A 10,872-nucleotide genomic window follows, 5' to 3' on the forward strand; every position below is an offset into this window, starting at 1 on the left:
GCTGGACTATGGCTTGGAGGTTATCAAATTCCAGATACCGCTAAAACACCAGACGTTACTGAATACGAGCAACATACCACAACTATGCAAGAAATAAATCCACCTGACAAAAACAGTGCAACTGGTGCCGTACCTGTCGAGTTTTCGTTAAGTATTGTAGATGACAGACCAATGGAACCGCCAGAAAGTATCACACATGATAACACAGTTGACAACGGTGGTTTATTGACAACGGATATTGTTAATTGTACAATGAAACAATATGACATGTTTACCAACGATCCTTGTAAGACGTATGCCACTTGTCAATTTTTGGAATCAATAAATACTAAGTACTGTCGATGTGATGAAGCCTGTCATATCTTCAACGACTGTTGTTACCCTAAAAAACAAAGCAACCAATCAGAGACCCTTGATCGTAGTCTGTACGAATGCAAACAAATAAGCTCTGATAAGTCGGACGAAGGTATACAAGTAATATCAACATGTCCTGACAGAGACCTAACAGTAACACCGGATTTAGATTTATTATGCCAAATGGAAGATATCAAGGAAGTTGGACCATGGGTTTATGACCATCAAGGACGAGTTTATAGTAATAAATACTGCGGACAATGCAACGGTCAGAAGAAATTTAACATGTCACCAATGTTGTTTACCAGCATTCTTATTGGACTAATCGACCAAATGAATGGCATGACGCCTACCGAAAGGGTATCCCTCTTATTAGACAGTCCATCTGTTAGTCGTGAGTATGCGCTGTCTCTGTCGTTGTCAGATTTGCGTTATTGCGTATCTTCGCTAGAGGTATCGTCTTTACCGGGTTGTCATAACTACAGTATCAATCCAGTTCTAATTTTAGGATGGAAACTTTACAAGAATTATTATTGCATACCGCAGGCAGATATGGATATAGATGATAGACCTGTTTGCTACGGCACACGATTTATTGACAATATAGGTTTACTTCCAATCATAAGTTATAGCACTCTTAAACTGTTAGTTAATTTTACTGAAAATAGCTCAACTGACAAGTTATGTTTGAATGAGGTAAGTGTGTTTTTTATATTTTTGAAAATCATTTGAAAAAGGTGGTATGGCATTAAGTGACATTATCCGAGACTTTAATAAAAAAAACAAAAACAAGAATGTGTCCATAGTACACGGATGCCCCACTCGCATTATCATTTTCTATGTTCAGTGGTCGTGAAATTGGGGTCAAAAGTCTAATTTGGCAATTAAATTAGAAAGATCATATCATAGGGAACATGTGTACTAAGTTTGAAGTTGAATGGACTTCAACTTCATCAAAAACTACCTTGACCAAAAACTTTAACCTGAACGAACGGACGGAAGGACGGACGGACGTACGGAAAAGAAAACATAATGCCCCTCTACTATCGTAGGTGGGGCATACAAATGATTCTGCTTCTTCAAAAATGAACAAGACCCATACTGCATAGATAGGAACAGTATATCTAATCAATATATATATATGTTCCTGTCATTGTCGGCTCTAAAAAGCCAAGAAATGAAAAACGAACAACATTCAAACGAGAAACCTAACGGCCTAGTGTATGTACAAAATAATGAACGAAATTCAAATATTATACCAAGAAACAAACGACAACAAGTTTGAGCTGATTGAAATGCTATGTCTTAATCATGTATGAATATCAAGCACAACACCTCCTGTTAAGGGTTTAGTATCATACCATCATAAAATATATGCGAAGAACATATATTACACGCATCAAGCCAACAACTAGTTTCAGAATAAATGTGTTTATTCACGATGCAAATACCCTTATAAGTCAATCAATACGAAGCCAAAATATGTCATCTTTAACTACCTGATAACAGTAACTATATCCCTTCTTGATAAGTCTGTTTAAAGAAGATTTGTTAGCTGTTGAGGTGAATGCCGACATTTTTGTGCTTTGTAAAGAATATTACCATTAACGATTGGATGTGAAATACATGAACGTATAAGATGTCACAATTTTGCTTTATATTTAGGAATGATGTCCTTGTAACGATGATAACATTTATCAAATGTTTTGACTAGTTTGTGATATTGAAAACCCTGGTGTAATAATTCTTCAGTAATACATATATCTCTTTCGTTAAAATCTAATATATTGTTACACACACACACACGAGCTAATGGAACAAGTTGATATGTATAAACATCATAAGATGGTTTTAAGAGAACCATCTTAAATGGATAATTAACAATAGGAAATGAAAAATCATCTCTTTTATCATAAATTTTGGTATTATGCTTCCCGTTAATGATATAGATATCAAAATCCAGAAAGGGACAGTGTTCATTGTTAGTATTGGCTTTATTTAAAGTAAGTTCAACATGATAAATCTCTTTCGTGTACATATTGAAGTCGTCATTGTTGAGAGCCAATGTATATATCATCCAATATCTAAAAGTATTATCAAATATTTGTATCAGATGTTGTTTCGATGGGTCTTTGCTGATTTTTATTCACCATTTATGGGCATTATGTTTTCTGGTCTGTGCGTCCGTTCGTTCGTCGTACAGTTTGTTCGTCCGTTTGTCCGTCCGTCTGTCCCGCTTCAGGTTTAAGTTTTTGGTCGAGGTAGTTTTCCATGAAGTTGAAGTCCAATAAACTTAAAACTTAGTACACAAGTTTTTGTGATATGATCTTTCTAATTTTAATGTCAAATTTAAGATTTTATCCCATTTTCACGGTCCACTGAACATAGAAAATGATAGTGCGGATAGGGCATCCGTGTACTGGGGACACATTCTTTTTAGTCATAAATTGTAACTCATAACAATACAGAAACAGGTCCGCAATAAGTGATACACAGTTAGTCCCCATTGCAATTCCGAAGAATTCTGTATTTTTAATTTCTTTAGGCCATTTTCTCTGCACATATTTGTTTGTTTATCATTCTCCATTTTGTTTGGCTTTCACTATTCAAAATTCATACTGTTTTGCCCTTTAGCCGTTTTTTCCCCATTTTTGTTCTTATTGGTTTTGATATGCTCTAGACTTGAGTTCTTAGTTAAAATTCGACACAATTTATCATTACTTGTAACTACTACATGATATTATTCAAACATAAGTTATATATAACATTTTCTTTTTTTAATACATATTTGACAGACCTCTGGATTTTGTAATTTGGAGGAAGCTTATTATGACTACACACAATTGCTAGATGTTTCTTTCATAGCAAACGACACTCTGTCAACCGATCTTTGGCGCCAAATTTTACAAGCTTGGGTTCATTCCTTACAAATAGATTCAGCAGTGGTCGAGTGGATGGATGCTGCCAACCAAACAACGATGGAAAATGGAAATATGCGACTGTCATGGGTGACAATAGACATACGATTGACCAACAAAATGACCTACGAAAAGCTTATTGAGAACAGGAAGTTATTAGCTAAGGTCACATGGGAAATAACAGTCAAAACGAAAGATAAGGTAAGTTGAAGTATAATTTTAAGATTAGTTTTGGATCTTGATAATGCAATATCTTAAGTAAAACTTGGAAACTTTCTACGGATCTATAAAAGATTATGATAAAAAAAAAAAACGTTTTATTTGGAATGTGTGCTTTCAATTTTTACTGTTTTCCGAGTAATCAATTAAACAAGTTGTGGGGTAGACAACAATGATAAAGCAACAACAAAGACAAAAATAACAAAAAGATCTCTAGTAGGTAACACAGAGACGGCAACAATATGCATGTATCCATACAATATGTCAAAGTTTAAATCGTCCCGTCTATAAGAATTATGAATATAATTGACATAAACAATATGATCTGCCATTAACATTCATTTCTCCAATAAAAAATAAAGTAATATTACACACGACAACTACTGATAAGTTTGGTCCTTTATCATAGTTAGGGTGGACACCGGAAACTACTGTAAATTCAGAAATTATTGCGAAAAATGAGACACAGTTGTAAACGCAATAATTTAAACACGCATTTTGAAATACTTTGTATAAAATAAACAGGATTTTTCTCAAAATCGTAAAAATAAAAATCGCAATAATAAATGCACGCAAAAATTTCTGAATTTACAGTATGGCGTTGCTAAACTATAAATCTAAATTGTCAACCTTTTTTTTTTTTTTTTAATCTCGATCAGCAGATAAGGGAGCTACCATTTGATTTTCAAATTTCATCCTAGCACCTCATAAAGATCAAATGGTATCTACCTAATGAAAATACAATAAAAGGGGCAGAATAAGCTTTGGATCTTAAAATAACTGTAAAGTAAATATGTGAGAAAGCAAACAAATTAATTTATACAGTATTAAAGGATGCTATAATAAAAGATAACCAGGCGATATCGCAAAAAGGATTATACTCAAGTTAGTCTGTCCCTATCTTGTCACTTTCGACGGGTGATATATATGTGTTAGTAAGAGGTTCTTTCAACTAGCAAAACAATTGTATTTGTTACCACCATTTGTTTTTAAAACTCTGTACAAGAACAGTTTGTGATATTCAATTGTTTCCATTACAGATTATTAAAATCAAAACAGCAGAAGCTGACAAGAATTTTAAGTTCAATAATTGGCATTCTCTTATTCATTTGAGTGAAATGCCAAAAGACATCCATTCGGTATCTGTCTACGGCTACGAATTTCCGTGTGAAAATACTAGAATTGACAGCACATTGGTTGAAGATTTCATGGGGCAATTTATACTGATTGACAACGTCACATGTTTAGACGAATCCAGCCCATTAGAAATGATAACAGAACTTGTAACACAACCAGAAAAGGAAGGTGTATCAACAAATGACATCACTGACATTTCCATTATTGATCAGCAGGAACAAAACGTTAAAGACGAACCTGGTACCAGCAGCACAACTTCATTGTCTTACAAACCATGCAGTCTGTTGTTAATTCTTTTCGTCTTCAAATTGCTTTAAAACTAAAACTCGCCCAAACACACACACCAACAAACATACAATGTGTATGCCTATAATTATCACGTTTAGTTGGTAAATTACTAGGTGAAGGTTAAATGAAGTAAAATAAAATGTTTGTACAAAAATAATACTGCATGAAGATGCAGTTTATTTTAAATAATTTGTATATTGACCATTCACTGGTAAGGGAGCTACCATTTGATTTTTATGGGGGGAGGGGGGGGGGGCTAGGATGAAATTTGAAAAAAAATAGGCAGGACAGGAGTTTTGAGTAAAAAAAAAAGGCAGGATGAGCAACTTGGTAAAAAAAAAGGCAGGATGACAATTTGTGTAAAAAAACGTCAGGATAAACTAGTGAAAAAAAGGCAGGACCGAATAGAGTAAAAAATAAAAAGGCAGGACAGGGATTACAACTAAAAAAAAAGCAGGACAAAATTTTTCATCCTATCCCCCCGCCATAAAAATTAAATGGTAGCTCCCTAAGTATGACCTTGTTAGGTGATTTCTAAGGCTTTTGGATTCGCTGGCAACTGTCAAAAAAATGTTAGGTATATTTCATTATAAATCAATCCAGTAAGTCCAAACGTTTGATAGTATGAAATTCAAAACAGTGTAGCTGTGGCCATTGATTGACACATTAAAATCATTCATTGACTGGGACAATTTAGGTGAACGTTTGTATGTAACGACCAATGCTCACTATGTACTTTTTAAAGACACTTAAACTATGGGGTCACCAAAGGTTCTCAACACCTAACTAAAGTAATTCGAAAAATTAATCAGAAATAACACGATATTTTGATTTATATCAATTATATTAATCAAAACACAAAGGTTATTCCTGATTAATTTTTCGAATTATTTTATAATTAAAGGCGTTAAGAAACCTTTGTTGACCCCACAGTTTAAATGTCTATCGTAGGTACGTCATGAACAGTGGTTGTTACAGACAAACGTTCACGTAAATTGTCCCAGTCAATGGATGATTTTGATGGGTCAATCAATGGCCACAGCTACACTGTTTTGAATTTCATACTAATGTAACAAGAGGCTGTCACAACGACAGCAAACCGGATTTATTAATATTTATTTGTGTCCTGGCAATATCACAAGAACCATTACTGATGAATGGTGAAAGTGAAAATCGTCAATATCAAATTTGACCTCCATTTTGTCATCAGTATCAACATATTAAAATTTGAAAAGCTTAGATTGAATGGTTCATGAGTAATTATGCAACAACGTGAATGGAAATGCCATTTTACAATCTTTCAAGAACCATAACGCCTGAACGGTAAAAGTCAAAATCGTAATTATTGAACTTGACCTCTATTTTGTCATCAGTAACAACATATAAAAATTTCAAAAGCTTTGGTTGAATGGTTCATGAGAAAATGCATGGACACGACTGGAAACACCATTTTTCAATCTTTCAAGAACCATAACTCCTGAACGGTAAAGGTCAAAATCGTCATTATTGAAATTGACCTCCATTTTGTCATCAGTAACAACATATTAAAATTTGGGAAGCTTTGGTAGAACAGTTCATGCGGAAATGCACAGACACAACTGGAAACTCCATTTTTCAATCTTTCAAGAACCATAACTCCTGAACGGTAAAGGTCAAAATCGTCATTATTGAACTTGACCTCCATTTTGTCATCAGTAACAACATATTAAAATTTGGGAAGCTTTGGTAGAACAGTTCATGTGTAAATGCACGGACACGACTGAAAACTCCATTTTTCAATCTTTAAAGAACCATAACTCCTGAACGGTAAAAGTCAAAATCGCCATTATTGAACTTGACCTTCATTTAGTTGTCAGTAACAACATATTAAAATTTTAAAAGCTTTGGCTGAACGGTTCATGAGTTAATGCACGGACAACATTTGATTGCCGCCCGCCCGACCGCCTGACTGCCCGACTGCCCAGCCGCCCGACCGCCCGGCCGCCCGGCCGCCCGCCGTACATCCCCAAATCAATAACCGACATTTTTGTCACAAAAATCCGGTTAAAAAGTAAAAGCACAAAAATACTGAACTCCGAGGGAAATTCAAAACGGAAAGACCCGAATCAAATGGCAATATCAAATGATAAAACACAACAAGCGAATGGATCACAACTGTTATATTCTCAACTTAGTACAGGCATCTTTTTATGTAGAAAATAGTGGCTTGAATCTGGTTTTATAGCTAGCTAAACCTTTCTCGCATCAAATTCCAATATATTGACAACGATGCGTGAACGAAACAAACAGACATAATAGAACGGCCGATACTCGGCTAACCGAGAGATTTGTCGTTTAATCTATATTGAGTATGCGGCTATATCGGCGGTTGGTCTCTTAATCGGGTTGGCTAAAGTCTGTTAATCAGATGTTATCGAGAAAATCATTGAAGGTTTAGCATGTTTCATTGTATAACTTTCTAAATATATTTTCATCCTAACAAGTATTTATGCCTAACAAAACAATTCAATGTACTGAATTCAGTGGTGTAATTATTATTTTTCTAGCTTCGATGTACGATCTATAAAATGAAAAGGCGGGTTACTCATCAATAAATTTATACACATTTTACACACATAAAATGTACACAAAATGATACAATGGTTACATTTACTTGCATTCAATATTTTGAACATCGAAAAAAGAAAGGCATTATGTTTGTTAACTATATTGATATCATTGTGTGAAAAATCTACACGAAAATCTGTATTTTGGTGACATAAATCAATCTTTATTAAAACCTGGTCTGTTAATGGGTCGGATGTATAAAAAGTATAATTTTATTGCTTTATGGGGTGTTATCGGATCAAATGGGTAGGCTCAAGACGAGCGGCTAAAATATACGAAAACAAAACATGAGCAATGAAACATAACATATACGGAAACAACACATGAAACTGAAAATTGATAAAAATGGTTTCAAAAAGTGTAATATTAAAGTAATATTAATTTCATCCAAGAATAATCGCATATATCATGTTGATTCTGTTAAATTGTCATGAATGACACAACTTTGTCATCTACATTGGTAACCAGTATATAAATCAGAGATAAACGTCGTAATGTAACTAAACATCAGTAAGTAAAATATATTGGGATGACAAAATATGAAAAATAAAGAAAGAATAATGTGTAAGATACATAAAATGTAGAAAAAATGACATAACAATTTAAAGAATACAGAAATAAATAATACTACCAATCCGGACCTTCATGGTATACACGAATCTGAATGTACACGCAGAATATAGAATAATAGATATGGACAGTAGAGAGTGATACATTGCTAAAAATGAGAGAAAAATTATACTTGTTTAAGAATACACACATGAAACACCGATGGCTGTTGATACAGTAACGGATTGCGATATACTTATATTGGTGACAAATTCTAGAAGTTTACATGCGGACAACTATGGTGGCAGGTTAATGTCATTTTGCGTTTTCGCCTTTCATATTCTATATGGCGAAAACGCGAAATTGCCAAGTCAAAATGGTAAAATGGTTTCGCGTTTTTCGACTTCGCATTTTCGCGTTTTCGACTTCGCGATTTCGCATTTTCGCCTTTTCGCCTTTTCCACTTCGCGATGTCGCGTTTTCGCCCTATAGAATATGAAAGTCGAAAACGGGAAAACGCGAATGGACTTCTCCGACCACCATAGACAACTGTAGTTCTCCTCTGCTATGAAGAAAGGAACTAAACGTAATAAAATGAATTGAAACTTAAAATAACCAAATGTAACTGCATTCGCTCCTTTCCGTTTACTTCTTCAGAATGATTTGTGAACAACATATGATTAAGTAATAGAAGAAAAGAACCAATTGGATGATACTGACGAATTAGGGTTTAACGTCCAGTGACAAATATCATGTTCATATGAGAACGAGAACACGTTATATGTACCCTGTGTTGTATTAGAAAGACACTTTCAGTCGGAATTGAGAACGTGCTACTTCGAACAGACACAAAAATTAAGGCTGATTGAAAACGTCAATAAAAAACTCATGCATATTCCAGAGGCCAATCCATATCACGCTATATTGAAGTGACACACCCTTCAATAAAATCCAAAGAAAGTCAAAATAAAAATGCTCTTTCTAGGATATTGTGGCACCGTATTATCATTTTTGTTTACTCAGGAACATCTCATTCTTAAATTTTTCAAGGGGGAAATATAAAGGTAGCAAATTTATTGTCGCGGCTAAATAACTCTTAACTGACACAATTTCAATTGTCCAACCCATTAACAGACTTTATTCCCATAATTTTCACTAAAACGTGGTATTATTCACGTTATTTTACAATTATGAAATATTTACTAATGTCAATTTATTTTTTAGAACCACAGTTCTATTTTTTGTCCTTAAAATGATATCTAAATTTGTTTGTTTCGCCTTTTATTAAAAAATTGCTATATATATGCGTATAAGCATAAATACTACATACTTGCGCGACGCCTTTTAGTTTTAATGAAAACTGCGCAGACTAAGAAATGTTTTTACAAGTGCAAAATGTTCTATGATAGATATCAATTTGTCAGAATATTTTCTTTTTTTTTATTTGGTTCTTATAACATGCCAAAAATCTGTATATTTAATAGAGTTTAACATTAAATTAAGCGTTTTACTCTTAACAGACGTATACCCAACCCGATTAACAGACCAATCGCCCATATAGCCGCATACTCAATATAGATTAAAATTGAGAATGGAAATGGGGAATGTGCCAAAGAGACAACAACCCGACCATAGAAAAAAACAACAGCAGACTGAAAGTCACCAACAGGTCTTCAATGTAGCGAGAAATTCCCGCACCCGGAGGCGTCCTTCAGCTGGCCCCTAAACAAATATATACTAGTTCAGTGATAATGAACGCCATACTAATTTCCAAATTGTACACAAGAAACTAAAATTAAAATAATACGACTAACAAAGGACAGAGGCTCCTGACTTGGGACAGGCGCAAAAATGCGGCGGGGTTAAACATGTTTGTGAGATCTCAATCCTCCCCCTATACCTCTAGCCAATGTAGAAAAGTAAACGCATAACAATACGCACATTAAAATTCAGTTCAAGACCAATCTCTCGGTTAGCCGAGTGTCGGCCGTGAATAGGTAAAAATGTCAAAAATACATATGTGAGCTATTAACAAATTTCAGTCTGGAAAATGACGACAGTTAGATTATAATTTGCCAAAAAGGAATGTGACGACTGGTCTCTGCTCTTTCCTATCAAACTATGACCACTGCTGTTCCTCTCATGCACGTTTCGACCGCTCTCAACATGCTTTTGTTAGGAATGTAACAATCGGCATTTACTTCTTAATGTCAGAAATATGACGACTGATTTATTATAGTTACATTCGGGAGTGGCTATATTCTCTTCTCGTCCCATTTTGATAACTTCTCTTCTTGTAAACAGCATGGAAATAAATAAAAACTAGAAACCAACATAGCTGTATAGTAATGATATTTAATTATATTTCGATTTATTAAAAGAATCAATGTTTTACAGATACATTGTATTAAAAAACAATATAAGTTTATTCAAAGGATCTATAAATTCAAATATAACGTATCTCATGTAGCCATTTCAAACATTGTTTGTCTGTTTTTTGTTGTTCTCTTTTGCATGATATCTCATGTGATACTTCATTTCATATCGGAATGTAAACCGCTTCTCACAAACCGTACATTGAAACCGTTGGTCTCCGGTATGTACGTTGATATGATCCTTGAGGTTTGTATTTGTCGTAAAAGTCCGATCACAAACTGTACATATATATGGTCTTTGTTTCGTATGGACTAGTTGATGGTTACGCAAGTGTTGATTCGACGCAAAGCATTTATCACACGTCAGGCATTTATAGGGCTTTTCTCCCGCATGCATTCGCATATGTTGTTTTAAATTAGTGTTG

General features: G+C 34.3%; 1 long non-coding RNA gene across 1 annotated transcript; it reads left to right on the plus strand.

Annotated features, from left to right (window-relative positions):
- The first annotated feature begins 244 nt into the window (after nt 1-244).
- On the plus strand, nt 245-5,073 carry LOC143080381 (uncharacterized). Its single transcript, XR_012979704.1, has 3 exons — nt 245-1,050; nt 3,150-3,473; nt 4,532-5,073. It is a non-coding gene; the product is annotated as an uncharacterized LOC143080381 (long non-coding RNA).
- Nucleotides 5,074-10,872: the final 5,799 nt, after the last annotated feature.

Source organism: Mytilus galloprovincialis, chromosome 6 (genome assembly GCF_965363235.1).
Source record: "Mytilus galloprovincialis chromosome 6, xbMytGall1.hap1.1, whole genome shotgun sequence".
Lineage (NCBI taxonomy): Eukaryota > Metazoa > Mollusca > Bivalvia > Mytilida > Mytilidae > Mytilus > Mytilus galloprovincialis.